The 22674-nt window shown below is 39.0% G+C and overlaps 2 protein-coding genes across 12 annotated transcripts in view; one reads left to right on the forward strand and one right to left on the reverse strand.

Annotated features, from left to right (window-relative positions):
• Immp2l (inner mitochondrial membrane peptidase subunit 2) overlaps positions 1–22674 on the reverse strand; it is an 874875-nt gene that overhangs the window by 424602 nt on the left and 427599 nt on the right. The gene's annotated exons all lie outside the window — the stretch shown is intronic.
• Lrrn3 (leucine rich repeat neuronal 3) overlaps positions 10892–22674 on the forward strand; it is a 32385-nt gene continuing 20602 nt past the window's right edge. For all 5 annotated transcript variants that reach the window (XM_027419810.2, XM_035445035.1, XM_027419809.2 and 2 more), the window contains exon 1: positions 10892–11404. The gene's annotated coding sequence lies outside the window, so the exon portion shown is untranslated. The remainder of the gene's footprint in view (positions 11405–22674) is intronic.

Below are 22674 nucleotides of genomic sequence, written 5' to 3' on the forward strand. Positions count from 1 at the left end.
CAAATAACAATAACAAAAAAACCCAAAGAACAAGATAATAGTAATAATAATAATAAGAGAAAACCAAGGAACACATGAAGAAGAGTAGAATAGGGGCTGAAATGCCATTTGTCAGGGCACTGATTTGGAATTTATTACAGCCTCAGCGCCATACTAGTTTCCCTGATGGCAAAAGCCAAGCCACCTCAGTTTCCTCTTCATAAAAAAGCAGGTTCCTGGATTCTCCCAGCATCACCAAACAAAACTGAACATGTGCAGTGCTTGCCATGTATCAGTGTCTTGCACACAATTGAAATCAGCTATTTGTTATTATTCTAGGTATTTTTATTTCAGCATGCATAATTTCTGCATTTGCATACCAATACATGTCTCAAATTATGATCTATCCCACTGTGTTTTGTGGAGAGCTGAAGAAAAGTCATTTATATTTCCCTGAACAACAGAAATAATAAATATAATAAAAAGAATAACAATACTATATTTGCTATCACACTCAATTGTACATTACCATTCTTGAAGCTGTAAGGTTTTTTTCTGTTTTCTTCTTTAAAAAAAAATAAAAAAAAAACTAATTTTTTTTCACAGCTCATGCTCACCATATCAGTTCTTTACATAATTAATCTCCATCCCAGCAGGGCATGGAAATGGTTAAGTGTCTCACACAGGGATGGAAGCATACATACCCTTGTTCACAAGCATGCTCATCAACACTTTGCAATTAAGGGTTTAAGGACTAATTCTGCTGTGCTTAAGAATAATTCCTCTCTTCTCCTCAAACTTCTACTTAATATTTTTGCACCTGTTTATTAAGCAGTACACTGAGATAATTACTCTCTAATACAAGCCCAGAGGCAAACACCAAGCTCAGTCTCTCAGCAAAAAAGAACAAATTGCCCAGAAGAAGAAACCAACTCAAAATTAAAGAGAAAACAGTGAGAGACAGTCATGCTAAAGGGACAATGTCTGCCTGAGGTTTTCTCCAAGAAGGAAGATGAGAAGGGATGAGAGTGGCAGCCCACAAAGGACCAGCAGAGGACATGCATGAATCAGGAATACTTGGGAGCAAAATGAGCAAGATTCGCTAGCAGAATGAAGGCAGGATTTGAGAAGAGGGCCAAGGATCAGGTAGCTGGGCCGAGACATTACAAGACAATCACTAAACAAAGGAAGAAAAGACTATTCAAAAGAAACCTAAAAGGCCAGTCTTACACACATTGAATACAAGGTACCTGAGGTCATGCAAACGGTTGTTTATCAGAGAGTATGGGTAGTGTAGACAGAAGGGATTCTGTTTGCAGTGTCGGTGATATGAGAGTGATAAGGACATAAGAAGAAAAGATCATAGTGACTATGTCAACAAGAGCTGCAGCAAAGGAACAAATTTAGGATGTACGACAAGTAAAGAACAATAGCAAAATAAGAATGTAGTTTGTGTTCAAAAGAAGCAAATATAGGGGAGAAACTATACAGATGAGCATAAAAATGAGTAGGAGGGAGCCCATGAACCAAATTCTGAGGGCAATGTTGATATTTTAGAGTAAAGGTTCAGGATCAATCATTAGTACAGAAAAAAAGCTTTCAAATTAACAAAAACCTCAAAATATAAATAACAAATGATGATGTGGTTGCAGCAGATGACAGCTTTTTAAATGACCTTAAATAAGACGAGAAACTTATTTAAGGAAGATTGCATGGAAACACCATGCAGGGTTAAAGACCTCATTTTACTGTGAGGGAAAATTAAGCTCATGTGTGGATTTCACAGAAGTATGTAAACTGCAGGGTACTATGGGAAACAGAACTGACAATACAACAATGGTTGGTTTTGAAGAATCCCAAGATGAACAATGAGAAACTCATGCTTTGATACCAAAAAGAAGAGTTAGTGGGGAGTCTGCATAAATGTGTCTTAGGAGTGAGGATGGTCGAAGTGAGGGACTTCATCTACAGTGGTCTAATTCTAATGGTGTTAGTTATGACAGTCAGTGACTGAGAAGGGAAGCTAAAGTTGAGAATCATCAAAGCATCACTGTGGAAAATGCAAGACTACAACGGCATTGATTTGGGTCCACTCTGCAGCAGGCAGCACAGGCATCACTGTATGATTTTATCCATGAGCACCACCTGACAGTCCCAGGAATAGAGAACGAAGATCACAGTGCTCCCCAGCAGTTCTCTGTGGACACACAGCAGAGGACTAGACCAGGAGAATCAAAGGGACTACTGAGCTGAGAAGATCAACTTTAGTGGTCAGGAAAGATGGAGCAGAGGACATCCTGGTATAGATGAAGGACTGGCTTCAGAAGATGTGAGTATTTGCACTGTCCAGAAAGTAGACACAGAGGAAGAGTTCTAACTTAACCAGCTGGATAGGAGTTACGGTACAAGAACACAGAGGCCCTATAGTCTGAGGTCAAATAGTCTCATCCACCCATAGGACAAAGGACATGTCCAAGGAGTTGGGTGTTCACAGGAAAAAAGAAGAAAAGAAGATGAAGGGGGCTGGCTTCCTTTCATTTAAGGAGATTAGTAATTGATGGGCTTCAACTTAAATATTGCAATCTCTCAAACTTTCAGTAAAAACTTTGGCGCAAAAAAAATCTTGTTTATAAGAACTCAAGTCTGAAGTCAACTGGGAACCAGGGAAGGAGAGGCAAAGTGGAAAGGTGAGGAGTAGTGTGTGGCATATGGAGTCAGAAATATTTAAGGGAATGCTGCTGGGACAGGAAAGCCAGAGGAAATGTCAGACCATAGTGGTCATTGCCACACATGTGTACTTGCAAACACAAGGCACGCCAGCTTTACGAGATGACAGGATGAGGGGGTCTCCAAAACCAATTACTCCTAGAAGACTTCATTTGGTTTAAGACATAGGCACAAGAATGTATGTCAAAAAATAGTTGAAATAATGGTGAAATTGGTAATTGAATAATGGAAAGATAAAAACAGTTGTGAATGTCCCTGAAGTTCTAGAAAAGTGTATTATGAATTTCAGATGGAGATAATTTTATGAATGAAGGCTAAGTTTGACAATGGCATCAGTATAGCAGGGATGTCTCATCACTCCCTCGAGTGAGTGGTTTTCTCTCTGGAAAACACATTCCCTCCAGAAAAGGACTTGGTCTGCACAAGGACCACAGAGTACACGAAGAGATTTACCTCCAGGCTTCCTGCACTCCATCACAGCAGAAGAGAAGCAGGTGTCGATGAGAACAGTTTCCTTCTATCTCTTGTATAGTAGAATTCAAGTAAGGATGCAATAAAATATTAATGGAAATTCAAACAATCTTTTAATTTCTAGATGGTGCAGAATGACTACATGGCTAATGCACAAAAAATGTTTGCTTACATTTTTCTGGACATCACTGCATCAGATAATAATAATTTTCATTAGTCTACCTTTACAAAAGAGCCCATATCAAAGCAAAGAAAATCCCAACAAAATTTGCGTAAGAAAATCACAGTCTGAGAAAAATTATCTCAGGATGCCTGGGTTTTCATTTTTACCTAGAATTTACATGAACTGACATATCTTGATTAGGTTTTAATTTTTGTCAAGAAATTACATAAATCAATAGAGTTAGATGAACCCAACTGTATTTACAGAGTCCTAAGCAAAAGGATGGAAAAGAGGAAGTGGCCAGCAAAGAAAAAGGCCAGTTCCAGAAAACACACACTGCCCTCTCATCACACGCTGCTCTGCTGTACATAATCTCATGTACTTACGCCACCAAGGTGACAAAATTTGTTCCCCCAGGAGACTCTTGATTTAGATGTTCTTTTACATAAAGGGAAGAAAATGATCACACAAAGGCTGTTACTACTGTAGTTAACAATCTTAAATACATCAACTGTATATTGAACATACGCAGCCCATGGAATCTAGTTTTTGCCCTCAAGTTGCTCACTGTTTGAGCACAGATCATATATAAGCTGAAATACATGCTGAAGCAAGATAAACAGCAACAAAAAAATTTCGAGTGTCATAAAATAAAAACGTTGTTTTTGTTTTTGATACAGGGTTTGACTGTGTAGTCCTGGAACTGGCTCTGTAGACCAGGCTGGCCTTGAACTCAAAGATCTAGCCATCTCTGACTCCTAAGACTGGAATGAAAGGTGTGCATGACCATGACCACTGCTCAGCATAACTTTCAATAAGATGACAAGGGCCTCTAAAATTAGTATGAAGATTTTTAGCAGAAGTTTGGTAGAACAAAAATTTTGCTTGATTCATTACAGAAATAAACCCCAAAAATACAAAAATGGGGCTGAAGAGATGGCTAATAGGTTTAAAAGCACTTGTTACTCTTATAGATCTATTCCCAGTACCCACATGATGGTTCACATCCATCTACAACCAAGCAAGCATGTGAATAGCATACACAAATGCAGCTAAAACAATCACACATAAAGTAAAATGGATAGTTCAAATTAAAAATTAAAAACCAAAGAATGCAAAGTTCAAGAAGTGATGAAAAATAAGATGTTTGGGTTCTCTGAGAGATGCATGTGTTAGGAACAAAGACCAGAAATAGAGAGCAGTAAAGACAACAACACAGTCAAGGTGATACAGTGAATGGGTGTCAACCTCAGGTCGCACCTACTACTGTGGGATTGCAGATTCTACCAGTGAGCGGCTATGAGGTAGTGTGCATATTCTACGAAGTTTGCAGTTGCTTGATCTGTAAGTGAAGCTAACTATCTAGTATTCTACCGTGTGCACAAGCACATGCATAATCATGTGTGTGAGGTGAGTAGGTGTGTGTGTAATACACATACATGTGGGGGACAAAAGACAAACTTCAGTGCCATGTATTCACCATCAAAAACTGTCTACATGTTTTAAAAATGTGTGATCGGGTCTTTCATTAGCTTAAAACTCACCAAGTAAGCTAGGACAGCTGACAAGTGAGCTGCAGAAATCGGTCTCCCTCGGCCTCCCCAGTGCTAGAATTACAAAAGCATGGCAGTTTTTTTTCTTAATGGTGTTGTTGTTTTTAATGTGGACCCTGGGGAATGGGCTCAGGTCCTCCTTCCTGTATCACAGCACTTAATCAAGCCAGCCATCTCCCAGCCTAGCTACCTCATCTTCTAACAGGGAAGAGTGAATGGTGCAATTCATGAAAAACAAGCCACTTCTACCAAGGTACAGATGTTCAAAAGTTGTCCTTATTATTGTTTTTGCTGTTAATGTGATGTAATTACATCTGGATACAACTGAATACTGTTATGAAAGTTAGTTGTTTTATGAAACAGGACAGCTCCAGAGAACCCACATATTATTTTTAAAGAATAGCTATTATTTATACATAAAAGAACAATATTTACTTACTACACAAAAGTTGAAGAGATTTTTTAAAAGTTAAAGAAAAAGAAATACCACTCATTTATCCCATTGATTTTATTTTTGGCTTTTAATATGCTTATTTTCAGCTATTTCTTTACAGCTTATAAACTATGGGCCTATATTATTCACATTATCTACATATCATATTTTTATTTTATTTTAAGGCAACAGTCCTAGCATATTACAGAGGCTGGGCCAAGCTCCTGGCTTTCAACAAGCTGGTTTGAATCTCCAGAAAGTTGACATTTTAGCTGTGTGTCTTGATGCACAACTCCCTGCTGTACTTAAATATTTTTTACAACTCTGGATTATACCGTATATACAGAAGGTATGTGCTTCCTGCCTTCTACATGACAGCCACTCGGTGCTTTGTTGTCTATAATAATGTTTCAAGCATAGCTAGTGAAAAAGTCAGTCTTCTGGGAGAAAAGAGCTGAGACAGGGAGATACAGAAGAAGAAAGAAACCTTTTGCAGAAATAAAAGCAGAAAGGTGGAGGGCAGAATTTAAGAACAAAACAGGAATCAAGGATTTGTCCCCCTGATGTCTCACAACTTTCCTGGTCTTGGTTGTAAATCTGAGTGACAAATTTACTTCTTTTCTTTAACTGAAGTCAAAACCTTCATTGAAAATGATAGCTAAGTAAAGACTTCGTGATTTTGTCTGTCTCATATGTCTGTTGGATGAATCTGAATCTGTGCCTGCTGAATGTTCTCTTGGGTTGTCTGTTGGTGTAGTTGTGTCCCTAACCAAAGGCTTTGCTGTTTGTTTGTTTGTTTGTTTGTTTTTTGAACAAACAGAAATTATCACATGGGGAGGGGAAAAAAGACCTCAGGGTTTATGTGCAATTCTACAAGCTAAATCTCCTTTGAAAAGGAAAATGAAAACTGTGATGCAATGTGATTTAGTTCAACACTGAAACAATCAACCAATGTTGCTCACCTTGAGTCATGTTTCCAAGCTGAGAACTCACCTGCTCTCAGCATTAATCTACAAAGGGCCAAATCACTGGAGACCTTCCTAGTGTCAGCCCAATACCATCAGTAGCTTATTCATGGGTATTTAGCCCTCTGGATATATCAGTACGTATTTCTGACTAGGCACCTGTATTTCTTTTAGCTTTATTTCTCAAATCATGACAACAATAAAATTCTGTCACCAATACAATACAATACAAAAGCATCTACTGTCTAGTGTATAAAATTCATTCCTTTTTTAAAATAGTAATTTATTTTTGGCATCCCTTGTTGCTGACTACGTTGAATTGGTTGGCAAAGCTATCAATCAAACATTCATTTATTTTACAAATGAATATTGAGTGCCTTGTGCAGTGGCCAGAACACTGACCGTGTAAGCAGACAGAACTTATTTTAAATTTTGACCCCCTTGTTTAATAGTTTGGGGACACTGGGCAGATAAGCACATTTTGCCATGTATCTACATTGTCTAATGGGGATAAAATATCTGTTATGAAGATGTTGCAAGGTTTAACAACTTGTAAAACAAATCCAGGTGTATACTGGCATTCAATAAGGGTTTCCTCTGTTTTACTGTCTTATGGAGGGGAGCTTAAAGACATGGTAAGGCATTAAGCCCCCCTTTATAAAAATATTAGCAACTAAAATGGGAAGAAGGCAAAATCATAGACATAATTATGAGAAGTGCTAAATTGTTAAGAAATGAGTATGCTTCTGTGGGCCAACAAGAGGTCTTAGCTACTAGTGAATCATGGCCAGAGGAGCTTGCTGAAGAATAGGAAAATGGAAAAAGTCAAGGAGTAGAACAGAGAGGGGAAAGGGAAAGTCTGTAGTGAAATAACGATGGTGCTGATGCAGAATGAGGATGGTGAGAAGAATGAGACCAGCATCTGACACGCATGCCTGGCAATGGCCACAATGATAAGAAGCTCAGCCTTTGGGAGGGTTTCCTACACTCTATGACCTCTTCTGTGGAGGTATCAGCTACTATAATCCTCAGATGATTCCTGGAGGAAAATGAGATGCCAAGATGCTACTTAAGCTTCACTCCAAGATGACACTTCACAGAGACACTTAACACAATGCTCTGGTCACGGATCAGAAAGCAGGTAAGGACTCATAGCCAATCACTTGGCCTTAACCCTACAGGCTGCTCATTGCCCTGACTGCCTCTCAAAGGAAAATACACAGGCCAACAAGTCCTAAGGGGGAGTGCCTGCAAGCACATCTCACATTAATAATTCCAGCTACTGACTCCATCAAAAGTCCATCCTAAGATAGTTACATTCGATGAGGAACGCAAAACTCTTTCAGCATAATTTAAGGATTAATTATGCATTCACACATTTAAGTTCCTTGTAAGTCATTTTGATTATATTGAATATTCATTTGATAACTGCAGTAATACAGATACACAATATAGATAAAATGTACACTCATTAAATTATGAGTTTATAATGTATAATTTCTGCTAGTTACTATAAACCTTTTGCAAATGAAGAAATGCAAAAAGAAAGAAGGGGAGAAAGGAGAAAGGAAGAAGCAGTGAAAAGAAACAGCAGATCTGTCAATCACCCACTAGATGACGTGGTGGCAGAGCTGAGTGAGAGATGCTCAGGAGTTGAGGCATTCTACCTACAGTCTACCTACTCTTACAACAGCTATGTGTAATATTTAAACCTTCCAGAACAGTGGTGCTCAGCCTTCCTAATGCTGAGACACTTTAATACAGTGCTTCATGTTGTGGTAACCCCAGGCAGAAAATTATTTAAGTTGCTATTTCATAACTGTAATTTTGCTAGTTATGAATCATAATGCAAACATCTGATGTGCAGGATAACTGATATGAGACCCCTGTGAAAGGGTTGTTTGACCATCAAAACAGTCTTGACCTACAGGTTGAGAACCATATTCAGGTTCCAAGATATCATGGCTCTTTTCTGATGATAACCAACAATTTTAGGATGTCTAATGACCTAAAATCCTTAATCATCCACAGCTGGATATCCTACAAAAGCGACACATAAAGGTATTGCATTGAATGACTGACTTCCGTGGCAAGTTAAGAAACTCTCCAAGATACTTCAATTCCAAGCTGCTGATATTATTAGCAGGAGGAAAACTACAGCCAAAGAACTCTCATCTTCTTCATTCAGGGCCAGAGTTATTTTTCCCCTCGAATGAAATCTCTTTTTGAATGCCCTATGATATTACACTTAAAGCAAGTACAATATACTTTGGATTTATCATGTACCTATGTTAAAGAGTAATCTCATTCCTTACATTTGAAAATAGAACATTTAGTCAAAATAATTTTCTAGGAAATTATTTTATATAAGGCAGCTTTTATTTGTTTATTTGTTTTGTTTTGTTTTTGAGACAGGGTTTCTCCGTGTAGCTTTGAAGCTGTCCTGGAACTAGCTCTTGTAGACCAGGCTGGTATCCAACTCACAGAGATCCGCCTGCCTCTGCCTCCCAAGTGCTGGAATTAAAGGTGTGTGCCTCCATGGCCCAGTATAAGGCAGCTTTAAAAATGGTATTCAATTCCAACTAAATTCTAAAAACATTTTCATTAACTTATGAATAAGTTTGAATTTAACTATTTTATGTGATTATTAATTTTATTTTAAAAAGTGATTTTATCATGTATCTCTTTGAGTCTCACAACTTACCTTCATTATGGGAGAATATTATGATCAATGACTATAACAATCAACAGATTACTGAATTTGTCAATTATATAACCAGTGCCAATCAATCAAAATGGTTAAGGAATCAGGAAAATATGAAAGGATATTTTTCAAAATAGTTGGTACAATTATAATACAATTCTTCTATGGGTGTAAGTAAACCCTACAAATATTGAAAATGACTACAAAAAATCAGTATGTTCCAACTGGAGAAAGTAGAACTTGGGGGCTATTAACTTACAAGAGCTGCACTCCCCCAACACTTACTTTCCCCCCTCACCGGCTGCATCAACAGGTGTGCCTCCAGAGGATGCTCAAGTACCTGGTGAGTGTCTGGTGAGAGGATAACATTCAGAAGCATGACTCATTTGGCCAAAGAAGAAGCTACTTTTGTTTGGAACTCATTCTTATAAAGAAAGGTTAGGGTTATGAGTTATTTCCTAAAAATAAAATCAATTCTGAGGAACACCTGCGATACCAGCATTCAAAGTGCCTAGGCAGAGGTTTAAGGCCCCATCTCCACTGACCAATTAATCAATAAAACAAATAACTAAAGCAATCGTGTTACTTTTTATTTTCATTTTTTGGTAAAGCAAACTACAACACGAAGACAGTTGGTAGTCAGAGCCAATACTAGCGAGGCTAAGTTTCCTGGCATACGGCTGTGACGGAGGATACTGCTCTAAGTCACTTCAATAGACACCCTAAGGAACAATTTGATGCTAACGCTTTGTGTTGCCTCCACCACCACCTCTCCCCGACCCCTGCGCCAGTAAATCTAATAAATGCCATTTCCTTTCTGTCCGCTAGAGGGCAGTCTTTCAAAGCAAGGGCTGGAGTCACAGATAAAGCAGCTTTAACCTGTTGAAAATTGATCCCCATGTTGCACTTCTCTCAAGAGGTTTCTCCAGCACTGTTTGAAAAACATGCCTTTTACATTCTACTCGTCATAGGTGTATTGACTATGCTGCTGTGGTTTCTAGCCTAAATATTCAAAATGTTTTACATATAATGCTTATCTAGAATATTTTACTGGTGAAATAGCCAATAAGCTATTTCATTAAAAATGAAAAGAATCATTTTGAGTGCTCAATTTATTGTAGTGGAAAGCGTACCTGCGTAATAAATCATACATGGGAAACACACACGGGTATACACACAAGCAAGGCAACATCCGTATCCATTGCGTGGTATCAGATTTACTCTCCCACAAGCCGAGAAGTAAGTTATAATTGAAAAAGTTTATTTTTAAATGCTTCCTCACATACCAATGCTGTGAGGTTTGGAGAAGCAAATATTTGTTGTAATTTTAAAAGTCTGGTCAGTGAAGATAAGAATGTCACTGTAAAACCTAAAACCTAAACAAACAAAAAAACACACACCAAAAAAAATCCCCCAAAGCCAAAACATCAGCAAGCGCAACAAAGGGGGGTGGGGGCAAGCAAGAAACTGAAAGACAAAGGATACTATTAACTGTCAGCACGCAGGCTAAATTAAGTAGGACCTGGAGGAAGCAAACAGAAGAGCTGCAGGCTGACCTCATAAAACATAAAGCCACTGCCTAACTTCACAGGCAGGGAGTGGAGTTGCTACCAAGTGTTAATATTCAGGAACTCCTTATTCATAAATGTTTCCTGTCTGTTCTCGGAGGACGGGAAAAAAAAAAACCCACAGTCTCTCCAAATGACTGATAACACCCCAAATGGGAAAACTTGTTGGAAATCCCTGCGCATTCCTCCAAAAGGAAAAAACAAGGGGGGGGGGGGAGAAAGAAAGGAGGGGGTGGGGAAAATGATTCCAAGGAAAAATATTCAAGCCCGTTTCATTTATTTGTACCCTAAGCAGCGCTGTCATAGGACAGACAGGCTGCTTCAGCCAACCAGGCTGGAGCAGCTGCGAGTGCTACATCTTGGCAGTCTGAAGCGATTGGCTCCTCTCTGGGGAGTGGAGGGTGTTCAGTTATTAATGACCGCTGAGCAGGCAGCACCATGTCAGTGTGACAACTGATCTGGTGAACGATGCACCACTAACCACCATGGAAACAAGGAGAAATAAAGCCAGCGAGCAGGATCTCTCTTCACTGGATTGAGAGCCTCAGCCTGCTGCCTGGGAGAGTTCCAGTCAAAAGAAGGAATCCTAGCTGCGGGCTTCTGCCTTCCTTTATATTTCAGGGAGGAAAAAAAAAAAAGAGAGAGAGAGAGAGAGAGAGAGAGAGAGATACCATTGCTTGCATGTGTGCACATCTATAGTATACAAGTGTGTATACTTATTACACATACATGTGCACCTACTTATACTGGGGTAAGAAGACAGCCATGTGATTACCTCAACCAAGGGACTGAGCAAGCAGGGACATGGGAGGAGGGCTATGCCTGTATCTGCTAATGCAAGGTAAGTTTAAAATACACCTATCTATTTAAATGTTCTCTAATTCGTGTTTTGTGGATGCTTGCATTTTTACACGTCAATTCTCCTCTGATGTTTCCTCCTTGCCTGAATTCTAACGGCATTTTTCTTTGCATTTCACTTTTGAGTGAACATGCAAACCCCTCCGGCTCTGTGTGTGTGCCTGGCTGTGTTCGTGAGCTTCTCAAGCAGGCATTTTACTAGCTTGAATGCCCATCAGAGGGTGTGAGGGGGAGAGAAAGAGTGGTGCTGGTGCCGGGGGAGGAGAAAGAGGAGGGAGAGAGGAGAGAAGGGGACCCAAGGGGAGAAGAGAGTGTGTGTGTGAGAGAGAGAAGCAGGGAGAGGAGGAGACAGAGAAGCAGGGAGACAAGATGAGAGGGGAAGGAGAGAGAAACAGACGTGTGAGGGGAGAGGGAAAGACTGGGGTCCTTTTCTTCACAGGACTTGTAATGAAAAGCAGATTACTTGTGTTTCTCTGTTTTGGAGCCATTGAGGCATTTTAGCCCCTGCCCCGGTGGATGGAGGTTAAGGTGAATGCTGTTGTGTGTCAGGAGTGAAAGGCACCAGGCAGAGTAGCAGAATGAGCATATCACAAACAGTTACTGAATTTCTGCCAGGCTACATTTCACCGATTGTGGTAAATGACTTCCCTTTAATAACATCCCATCCCTTGGCTGGTCTGAAGGGACAGTGCAAACGTCTGATTGCTAATGCAGCACAAGGAGCTACATGCTAGGTAAAAGGAGCCTATGAACCACAAGAGTTCTAATCTTTGGTAATTAACAGGACCACAGACGGTCAGGATGGCTTCAAAGTCTATTTCCTATTTACAGAGATTGTTTCTTTAGACCAACTGTAATAATCCCTTTGCTCTCACTGAGCTGGATGGCTTAATTCAGCTCTAATTTATTCCTTTTTAACAATATGTCCTTGTTTCAGTGCCTCTAATTTTAGTGAAAGCAGGCTATGACCATGAGTGAGAATCTTCTTAGTTAAGGGAAAAGGAGACCACAGCACGAGAAATAAAAAGACAAGTAAAAACTACAAATACCTATCAGGAAAAGTGTGCCCTGGTACAACAAATATTCCTTGTGCCCTGAGGTCCTCATCTTCAGTTGCAGAAGCAACGCCTCTGAGACAGAACTACTGTCAGTCAACTCTCTGGGCATCCATGTAGTGATGACTCACAGATTACTCTCTGAACTGATTTTTATTTCCAGTCTTGTACGAGGAAGCCGGCTACTTAGAATATGCTTTCAAAGAGATACCAGCAATTTAGGATGGCCGTGGGAGCCTTCGCTGCCCCTGCTAAAGGGTGCTGTGGAGACATGAAAACAAGCCCGGCATTTATATTTCATCTGCTGCAGCTCTTTGACTTCTTCTCTTAGTTCAACTCACAGTTAATGGAGTCTGCTGCTTTCAAACTGGGTGCTATTCTTTTCCCAAACTGTGATTTCAGACTTACTGGTTTCTGAGTGTATAACAGATGCCAGGACAGAAAGACAATAAGCAGCCACTTAGATCCTGCCACCTTTCCATAAATGTGTCAAAAAAAAAAATGACTCCGTTTACAATATGGAACGTAAGAAGTCAATTAATTCCAGCGACCTGTAAATGACAACAATAAAGCAGCTTGACAGTCTGCCAGTGCCTTCGATTTCCCCTCTGTGAAATGAACAAGTTTCAGGAAAGGGTTCTTGCTCGAAGTGAAAAATGAAAGGAGCTGAGGCATTAGCTAGCAATATTGGCAGCCTGGCTTGCGCTGCCTCGGTCGCCACATGCAATCTATACAAAAAACACAATGATTTATTACTGTGAGGAAAGCTGTTGCATTTGCTTTTCTTCTATTCATTAGAAGTGCTGCTGTTGAAACAGATTGGACTCGTTATTGAGGGAGCACTTCACTTCCTGAGCAAGAAAGAAGGCTGCACATACATGCACAGCTTCCCATCTCAAACGCCTTTCTAATGTAGCATTGCAGTACGGATTTCAGCTTTCACCCAGACCCTTTCTGGGGAAACTTTCAGACCAAAACACATACATCCTTAAATCTTACCCAGCCTAATTTTAAATCACAATCAATAACAGCTAAGAACAGCAGTTTCACTCTTTAATCTTAGCAAAGCTCTTAAACATATTTTGTATGTCAGCAATGCACCCGCTTGGATCTGAGAAATACTGACACCCCAGGCCCTGGGTGGTGTCAGCATGTACCAGTGAGTTTGGTGATATGGTAACCCATGCTCAGTAATGCACACACAGGCATAGCTGGAAGACTTAACCTCTCATAGTCTCCCCAGGCATGTAGCATTATTGGAAAAGATAGCTTTGTGACAAGGCAAGCCGAAAGGGACCACATTTTCAGGGTGCTGCTAGTCATAGGCAGAGTGCTGAGTTAGAATACTGGTGAGTAGGTGGAATTCTTTTCTTTGGTGGCTGTAGTTGTTGCTGTTGCTAACGGTTTAGTGTACTACCTGCTATCTAAGGCAGCAGTTTTGGAACGAGGAAAAGGTGATCAGCTTACCAGTCACTAATGAACTCACTGATTCTTGGTTCCTAGTTTTCACACGTCCTGTTTCTGTCCCCAAAGAGGTTTGAAGTTGCAATGTTCCCTTACTCTTTTGTTTCACTTGCTCTGGGGTAAAAATACTGTTTAACATAACATTGGTGCTTGGTGCAAGCTGACACAGTTGATCAGAAAGGTTTGTAACCTAAGGAATTTCTTAAGTTAAACGTTCTTGCTAAGGTGGTGGATCTGAAGATCATTAAAAGGAAGAATTGTCAAAAATGTTCTCCTACTTCAAGGCTAAATAAGGATGTCCCCAAAGGGTAATTTATGTAAAAGTATATGGTTCTAACCAATATTAAGAAACAATGTCCACAGACCACTGAACTAGTCTACATGGCTTTTGTTTTGAGTGTTGAACTATTTATGAATTGTTTCTTTGATATATGGAAGTAAATACAACAATAACCACTAAACTCAGCAATGTAACTTCTCAACCTTGTCATTAGGAAGCTCTTATACTGGCTATACAGGAACATTAAGGAAAACTTCAGTGGGTAACATCTGGACATGGGAAAGCACAGCATCTCACCCCTTGCATAAAATGATATCGAGCAAGGGAAACCTCCTGGATTTCATCCTTTGGTCACAAAATAAAAGGAAATCAAATTCCAGTATGCAAAAGTAGATGGTTCCCATGGATGAGAAAAAGTAGAGAATAAAAATGCTTCCTTTTACCTGACAAGAGAAGTAGATCTCCAAAGACATTGTTTGGAAGTCAATCAGTCCAAGATTAGTGAGGACAATTTAACCTTTGTCAATATAGTATTTACTTGGTCATCTACTATATTTGCATAATTGTCAAGTTTTACACCTGTTTGCTATCATGTTCACTTATCTTTAGAACATAAGGAAGGTTTTATTTTTCTAAAATACCTTCAGCTTCAGCATGGGGAATGAAACATGATATCTCATAGACTAATAGCAGATTCAAATGGAAAGCAATTTATTTAATATGTTCATTTAACCAGGGAAGAGACCCAGAGAGTTTAACATTTTTATAATTATAATGAAATAAAACATCATTGGATTTTGAATTTGTTCAGCTAGTTACTGCAGAGTTCTAAAGCAGAAACCCTTTTAATGTTCATTCCATTATTCAAAAGTTGGATGCAGAGCATACACCATTAAAAAAAAATGTTTATCCAGATCAAGTATTGTAGAAACAGAAGTTACCATCCAATAGCAGTGATTATTTCAAACGCATAACACACAGACTAATGGAATATATATATTCCATTATACTTGAAGGTGAGTCATATAGTTTAGAGTGTTGCCTTGCTGTTCAAACTCTTAGTAAGAATACTGTTACCCTTCGTCTAGAGATAGTTATTAATTATAAGCTGTACATTTCCATAAGAATCTACATTACTTCTGTTTCAAATAATTTGAGGTAATTAATACTTCTCTCTCTATTCCTTTTTCATACCCATGCCTGGCTTGTACGTGACAAAAGAAAACTATCTAAACCTCTTTCCAAACCCACACTGCTTTCTTCATTTTCAGAGTGACAGCCTTTATAAGCAATGCCATTTCTCTATTTCACAGCTCAATTTTTTTTTCTGTGCCTAAAATTTTGGTTTCTAAAATGTTCTTCTAATTTTGAGTGACACAATAATAATTCACAGACCCTCAGACTTTTGGGAAATAAAGGATATTAAAAATGGATAAGAACATGATAATTGTGGATATTTGTTTAAAATTCTATTGTTCACAGAACACTTTTTCACATTTTTCCCTCTGACCAACCTGGAAGACCAGGGTGGGCACGATAATGATCATTCTTCTAAGACAGAACAGTGAGGTCCTGTACCTGCTGACATGGGAGGAGCCAAGGACTTGAGTAAGTAGCCAGTGGCAGAGTAGTACTCATCGTCAAATCTGAAACACCATAAGCCACCTTTCTTCAGTAACTCATTCTCTAGATTGATCTTTCCTAGTCCTTTGTTTTCCAGATTGATTTCTACAAACAAACAAACAAACAAAAACTACATTTCTTAACTAATTACAGTTTAGAAAGCTTATGTCTATGTTAAACAAGAAAAACACTACTTAGTACAGAAAATATATACATGGGCGTATCGGAGCGTTGAGGGCCTATTAAGGGCCACATCACCTCAAGAAAACTGACACTTTCCCCATATGATTGGAGGTGGACCAGAGGGAGGTAGAGGGGAGGATTCAATGAAAACACATTACATGCCTTACATAATTTTAAACAACACATTATCTTTAGGTCTAAGCCCACAAGTTTGTCTGATGAGATGATCACTCTGATAGTCAGATGAGGGGCATAGGTCTCAAAAACTGGATGTAATGGTGTAATAAGTTCCTCAGGGTTTTTTCTAGGTTACCAAAAATGATGATGCAAGTTCTCAGGTGACTGGACGCTCCATCCATGAGAACATGAGTGAACTTACACTGAGAAGCCACTGCTTCCTATCCCCTTCCTGGTTAGCCAACCATCCAGAGACCTACTAACTTAGAGATGTAAACTGCTACATTTACAAAATAATAAAGTAAAAATGCCAACAAACTTCACTGACAAAATATTTTTGTCTGAGAACCTAAGTGATAAATATATTTTACTTTTAAAAGAAATATAGTCTTTGAAATGAGCAAAAATATCATGAATTTTCAAAAGAAAAAGAAGAAAAAACAACAAAAATCCCCAAAGACATGTATATGTGAGCTGTCAAGATGTACTCTACACAGAGAAACCCTGTCTCGAAAAACCAAAAGAGAAAAAAAAAAAAAAAAAAAAAAAAAAAAAAAGTAGTACCTTCTAACAGGAAGAACACCAAGAGCTCCTAGCAGCTCATTCAGGGAGGTTCCTTCTTCATGGACCTCCGCCTTCCCACCCTAACAGGCACAATGAAGAGTTTTAATCAGTAACCAGTTCTCTTTATGTGGTGGTGGAAACCACTGGGACCTATGTTCCTGTGGAAGCAGGAAGAGAAAGAGTTTTTTTTTGCTTCTATAAAGCAGGGAGCCCAGGACCAGCCATAGAAACGCTCCTAAATTGATGCTCATATGTGTGCTCGGAAGGCTCCGGACAGGAGCCTTCAGAAAGGCTCAGACTCACAGCAGTTGTGAACAAAGTGAAGATGCTGGCTGTTCTGACTGGAGTAAACATATGAGCTTCATTTGCACTATGGTAGTAAGATGGCTTAACATTTTGTTCTAAAAAGACTAAATTAAGCCAGGTTGTTTTAGTTGATCCATTCACTGGAATAATTATTCTATAATACACTACAGCCTCATGACAAAAATTGGGGCATTTAAATCACACTGTCAACAAACTTGTAAGTTTACTTTGGTTGCACCGCTACACAAAGAAACCTTGTTTCGACACCCCCCTCCCTGCCCCCGAGCCCGCCACAAAAAGAAAGGAAGGAAGGAAGGAAGGAAGGAAGGAGGGAGGGAGGCGGGAGGGAGGGAGGGAGGGAAAGGAAAAAGGTCCAGGCAGTTGTAGTGCACACCTTTAATCCCAGCACTCAGGAGACAGAGGTAGGCGGATCTCTTTGAGTTCAAGACCAGCCTGGTCTACAAAGTGAATTACAGGATAGGCTCCAAAGCTTTGCAAAGAAATCTTGTCGAGAGAGAGAGAGAGAGAGAGAGAGAGAGAGAGAGAGAGAGAGAGAGAGAGAGAGAGAGAGAGGGAGAGAGAAAAATCAAGAGATATTAAAAACCAGACATATATTATCACTCTATGACTCATATTTGTTTTTATGTATTTAGAATATTCTCCTTGTCATCACATTTATATGCCTAAGCAATCCCAGTTTACCAGAGCTTGCTAGCAGTGTTTCTAGGCTCTGATTCATTCTATTTTTATCAAAAGTCAGTCTCAGAAACCCTGAGTACTAAATATGTTCTGCAGAGTATTCAACACCTGCAGGACACAGGGGAGCTCAATGACCTTTGCTAAAATTTCAATAGTCGCAGGGAATCACTTCAATATATAGCTAGGAAGATGGTATTCTAATTCTTATAAAGGGCAAGGGGGTGATGGCCTCCCACTGCAGGTGCTTAAGGCCTAGAGAGCAAAAATACAGAGGAAGGAGAGGGTCCAGCTTGCAAAGCTCCATCACCAATGACAAAGGTCGGTGGGATGGAAAGAGCAAAGCCACATGAGCACCACACATGGAACAGAAATATATTCAAAGCAAACACAAACCTGGGGAACTCTGGTTGCAGTAATTTCTGCATGAAAAATATATAAAATGTCTCTATAAGACATGAGCACAGACTTTCTTCATCCAACAAGTCAATTTGCTGTGAATACCTGACTGCATTCTCTTTCCAGATATGTCATTTGTATTTGTTCCTCTGACTGCACTTTATCATCCACATCCAAACATTTTTATACACACTACAGTTGCTCAGAGACTGTCACAGGTGATGTTCAGCCACCTCTTTAAAAATCAGTCAGCCTGTGCCAAAATAACATTTCCTTAATGACTTACTTTGGTTTGAAGGAGCAAGCAAATCCTACTTTCCTTTCAAAGTCCCATTTTTCATTTACAATATGCTGTTACTGAACAAAATGGTCAAAGAAATAAAAAACTAAAATAAATGTTGTGGCATAAATTCTGTAAGCAGAAAACCTGTAAGTTCAAACCACATTACTTCTCTCAGACAACACTGTATTGACTCAAGCAATGGTAGCTTTTGAATGACAAAGTGTGGTAAGTCTTGAATTAATACTCACAACAGCCACATGAAGTATTATTGTTAATTCCATTTATAAAAGAGTAAAACGCACTTAGAAAAGTAAAGTAATATAACGGCTAAAGACAGAACAGGACAGAAAGCCAAGGTCAGCTTGGCTCTACAGGGCACTCATTCATGTCATACAGGTTAACCCTGTCTCCCACTGACTCAACTCCTCTAAGCTGCCCTGCTGGATTCAGGTTACTCACCAAATGACACCACACTATCAATTCACACCACACTCAGGTCAAGAAAAAGCTCTTTGCTGCACTCATTCATTTGTTCTCTTTTTTTCTCTCTGAGAAGAGTATTGTTTTACTTACTTAGAGTTAACTGTTAATATTCATTAGATCAATTGATTCACTTCACAAAGGCCAGGTGAACTTGAGGTTATAAGGCATCTTCTTTCATAGTTGCTATTAAATTATATTTTATTACATACCAATCCCAGTTCCCACTCCATCCTCTCCTCCCTCGACCTCTTCCTTCCCCCTGCCCCACCACCCATCCACTCCTCAGACAGGGTAAGGCTTCCGAATTTTTTTAAAGTACCATTCAACATGCTCATTGCCTGAGGTCACATATATAACAATGGCAAAAAGGAAAAAATGCAAACCTTAGCTCATGTGTCTCAAATTTCAATATAGACTGATAATAATCCCACTAAGGAGTTCATCTCAGTCTGTTGACACTTGTCCTCGTGCATTCTCCTTTAAACAAAGGAAGGTGAAAAAAAAGTGGGAACACTACATCACTGCCAGCATGAGCACCAATTTCCAAGGAAACTCACTGATCCTCCCCAGTATCAATAACCTAGCTCTTTAGAAGCTGCCATTTGGTTTTCAAAGTGAACTCCAAGCCAAACATGAGACTTCATCAGAAGTTGTCTATACTGGCTCCTGGTAAAGTTTCTCACGGTGAACTCCCTACCAAAGAAGGCTAGCAGGGGATTCCTTCAGCTTCCCTGTCCCACATAGAAAAAGCTAAAGAGAAACTAATGTAAATAGGTTTCTGAGGAGAGCCTGTACCGCGAGCAAAGGCATTTGTAACCAATTCTGACAATCTGAATTTGATCCCTAGAATGCACTTGGTAGAAGGAAGAAAACAGATTCTCATAATTTTGCTTTTTTAAACTGAGGCTTTCTCCAGTGACCAGGAAGAGAAGGAACATCCACACAAGATGTCTTATGAAAATAGAAATGTATTTTAAATCATAACTAATTAGACAAATGAAAAAAGGAATTCAATTACCAAAAATGTTCAATTCTGAAGCAACAAAACTAGTCTAATGTACCAATATCACCTAACTAAAAATACATAAAGGCATGTATATGTTAAAATACATAAAGGATATGTATATTCAAATTATTATCCTTATTTATTCTTTGTGTCTGTGTGTGCATGTGAGTGGGAGCTGAGCAAGTGCATACACTTGGAAGGCAAAGGAAAACCTGTTAGTGTCACATCTCTCTTTCCCTCATGTGGGTTTTAGGTTTGGCAGCAAGCTTCTTTACCCCCACCCCAAGCCAACCTGCTTGTTCAACATGAGTACTGTTTAATTTAAAAATTTTAATAGCGTATTTCCTGCTTCTTCTTTATTTATTACAACAGGAGAAAGGTGGGTAAGAAGAAGATGTTGGTCAGCACTAATTCAACACATGGCATATTCTGAACCCTGGTTCAGCTCCATAGAGACCTTTTCTCTCCATGAGGGAGCCGAGGCTCCACATGGGTAAACAATTTTCCAAATTGGATAAACAAATTTCCAGTGCCAAGGGCCTGATTTCAACTTTGTTTTTTATCTGACTGCAAAACACATACAATCAAGAAGAATGCTATTGTCCCAGCCCAATGACATAGCTTTAGAAAAAGGCTAATGTTTATCCTTTGGGAAGAACTTTTCACCAACATTTTCAACAATAGGCTCATAGTCTTCAGTTCTTCAGCAAAGATCTGCTACAATAGTTAGTCTTTATCACCATTCCACATGGTAAAACTTGATCAGTACAATCTCATTTCATGAATAGTGAACATAGTATAATTCAACTAATTAAGAATTTCGGTTTAAGTACATTTATTAATCTTTATAATCAGACAATGTAATATACACTAAAGTGACCATGGTTGAATTGCAGAAGGACTTAATGAACTTCTAAGACTTCTATCACATTTTAGAGGACAGAGGCTGAGTGTAAAATAACTAAAGTTTTCTTGAACATAAATATGTTACATATTATATGAGAACAATGCTCTGACCTTATCATTTTGCTCCTAAAAAAGAGTCACTTTGGAAAATACGTCAATTTTCTCTTATTTTTCTGTACTTTGAATATTTGGAAAAAAAGAGGAGCATTTCTAAGTTTAAATGTGTCCCATAAGTAACTTTCCCCATCAAGCATGGTGACCCCTCTCCTGGGTCAGCACAAATTCCCTCCATCTTTTCCCACACTGCACTAGAGGATCTAATACACTAACTGTATACTTCACTGAAGCCTGATGCTCTCCACTTCACACCATCATAGCAGGTTATATAGCAACATGCCGCCCTGTGTTTTCCTTGGCAATGACTTCTATGTATCTTTGAAGGCAGAGATAGTCTAAGATAATACACTACTTGGTCATTCATTCAAAAGTGACCTTTCATTTCCGTTAACAAGAAGGGTTACTTTCATAGTTGGTGCATATTGAAAATAAGTGGCATATGTATCACAGCAAATAGACCCAATGTTTTTATCCATGCTGATCTACATCAAACTCCCTTGATAATTTTCCTTAATTGAAGAATTTCAGAAACTCTGAGAGTAGCACCTCATATGCTCTAGGGAATCTCTGCAAAAATAAAGTCATAAGTAGTGAGCAGCAGATAACCAAAGGCCTCTGCTGGTATATTGTCAATCAAGTAAAGATTTAATGTGTGAAAATTGGTTGAATTTATACAAAATATGCATATAATAGGCATACCATAATGTATTTATCTCCAAAGCATAGACTGAGAAGAGGGTGTGACTAAATAATTACTGGTTTGGTTATGAGACCTGAATTGAGTGAACTGATAATAAGACAAGACTATGATAACCACAATGCAGCTCTGCTCTCCCGAGACTAGAGAACATGCCACTCATCTCTCTTGGATCTCAGATTAGATCTGCTTGAAGTGAGACGTCATATCCTTAAAGGAACATCTAAAATATGAAAAGTCCTATTTGCCTCTGTGCTTATGAATTGCTCATCTCACACATCCTATCACATTCCCCCTGGGATTGCACTGAGGGCTGCCAAGGAAGGGCCACCAAACTGATGAGTGAATTCTACACTGTCTGGAGAGCTGATTCCAAATGTCATTGAATACAGAGTCAGAATTAATAAAACTGATTCCACAGTCTGGGAGGGCTAGATAAGCATCATGCTACTTACTCAAAATAACTCCATTATTTAAAGAAACAACTAAAACAAAACAAAGTGATCCAACTCTTGCCTAGCAAATATTTCACCAGCTGTGAGGTTGAAATTTCACGAAGTACAGACTGTAATTTTTCTGTACTCAACCCTACAGAAAAACTCAGCAGGACATGCTCTATGAAATATCCAATACCTGCACAGTCTCAGCTTCAGTGTGGAAGAAGCTTATTCACCAACTCACAGTCACTTTCTGTGACGCCTCATTAGATTGGCATTTTATTGACAGTAACACATTACTCTTCATCAAGCATGTTAATGTACTGAGTTTGGAGTTTTGAATTTGTGTCCCAACATGATTGTAGGGGTGGAGACGTGGTAACAGAAGTGTCAGGGGAAACAGTAGCATTTGTCTTTGACTTCCAGAAGTTTCATTTTTTTAGACCAGGAAAAGAAAACCAATGAGTGAAAAATTACTAAGGAAAGTTCAAAAGAATACAGCCATAGAAACAACAGATTTCCTATTTATATATTTTTTTAAAAAACCTAGAATAAAACCTTCTCTTTGTGTGGTAAG

The sequence above is a fragment of the Cricetulus griseus genome, chromosome 5 (genome assembly GCF_003668045.3).
Source record: "Cricetulus griseus strain 17A/GY chromosome 5, alternate assembly CriGri-PICRH-1.0, whole genome shotgun sequence".
Lineage (NCBI taxonomy): Eukaryota > Metazoa > Chordata > Mammalia > Rodentia > Cricetidae > Cricetulus > Cricetulus griseus.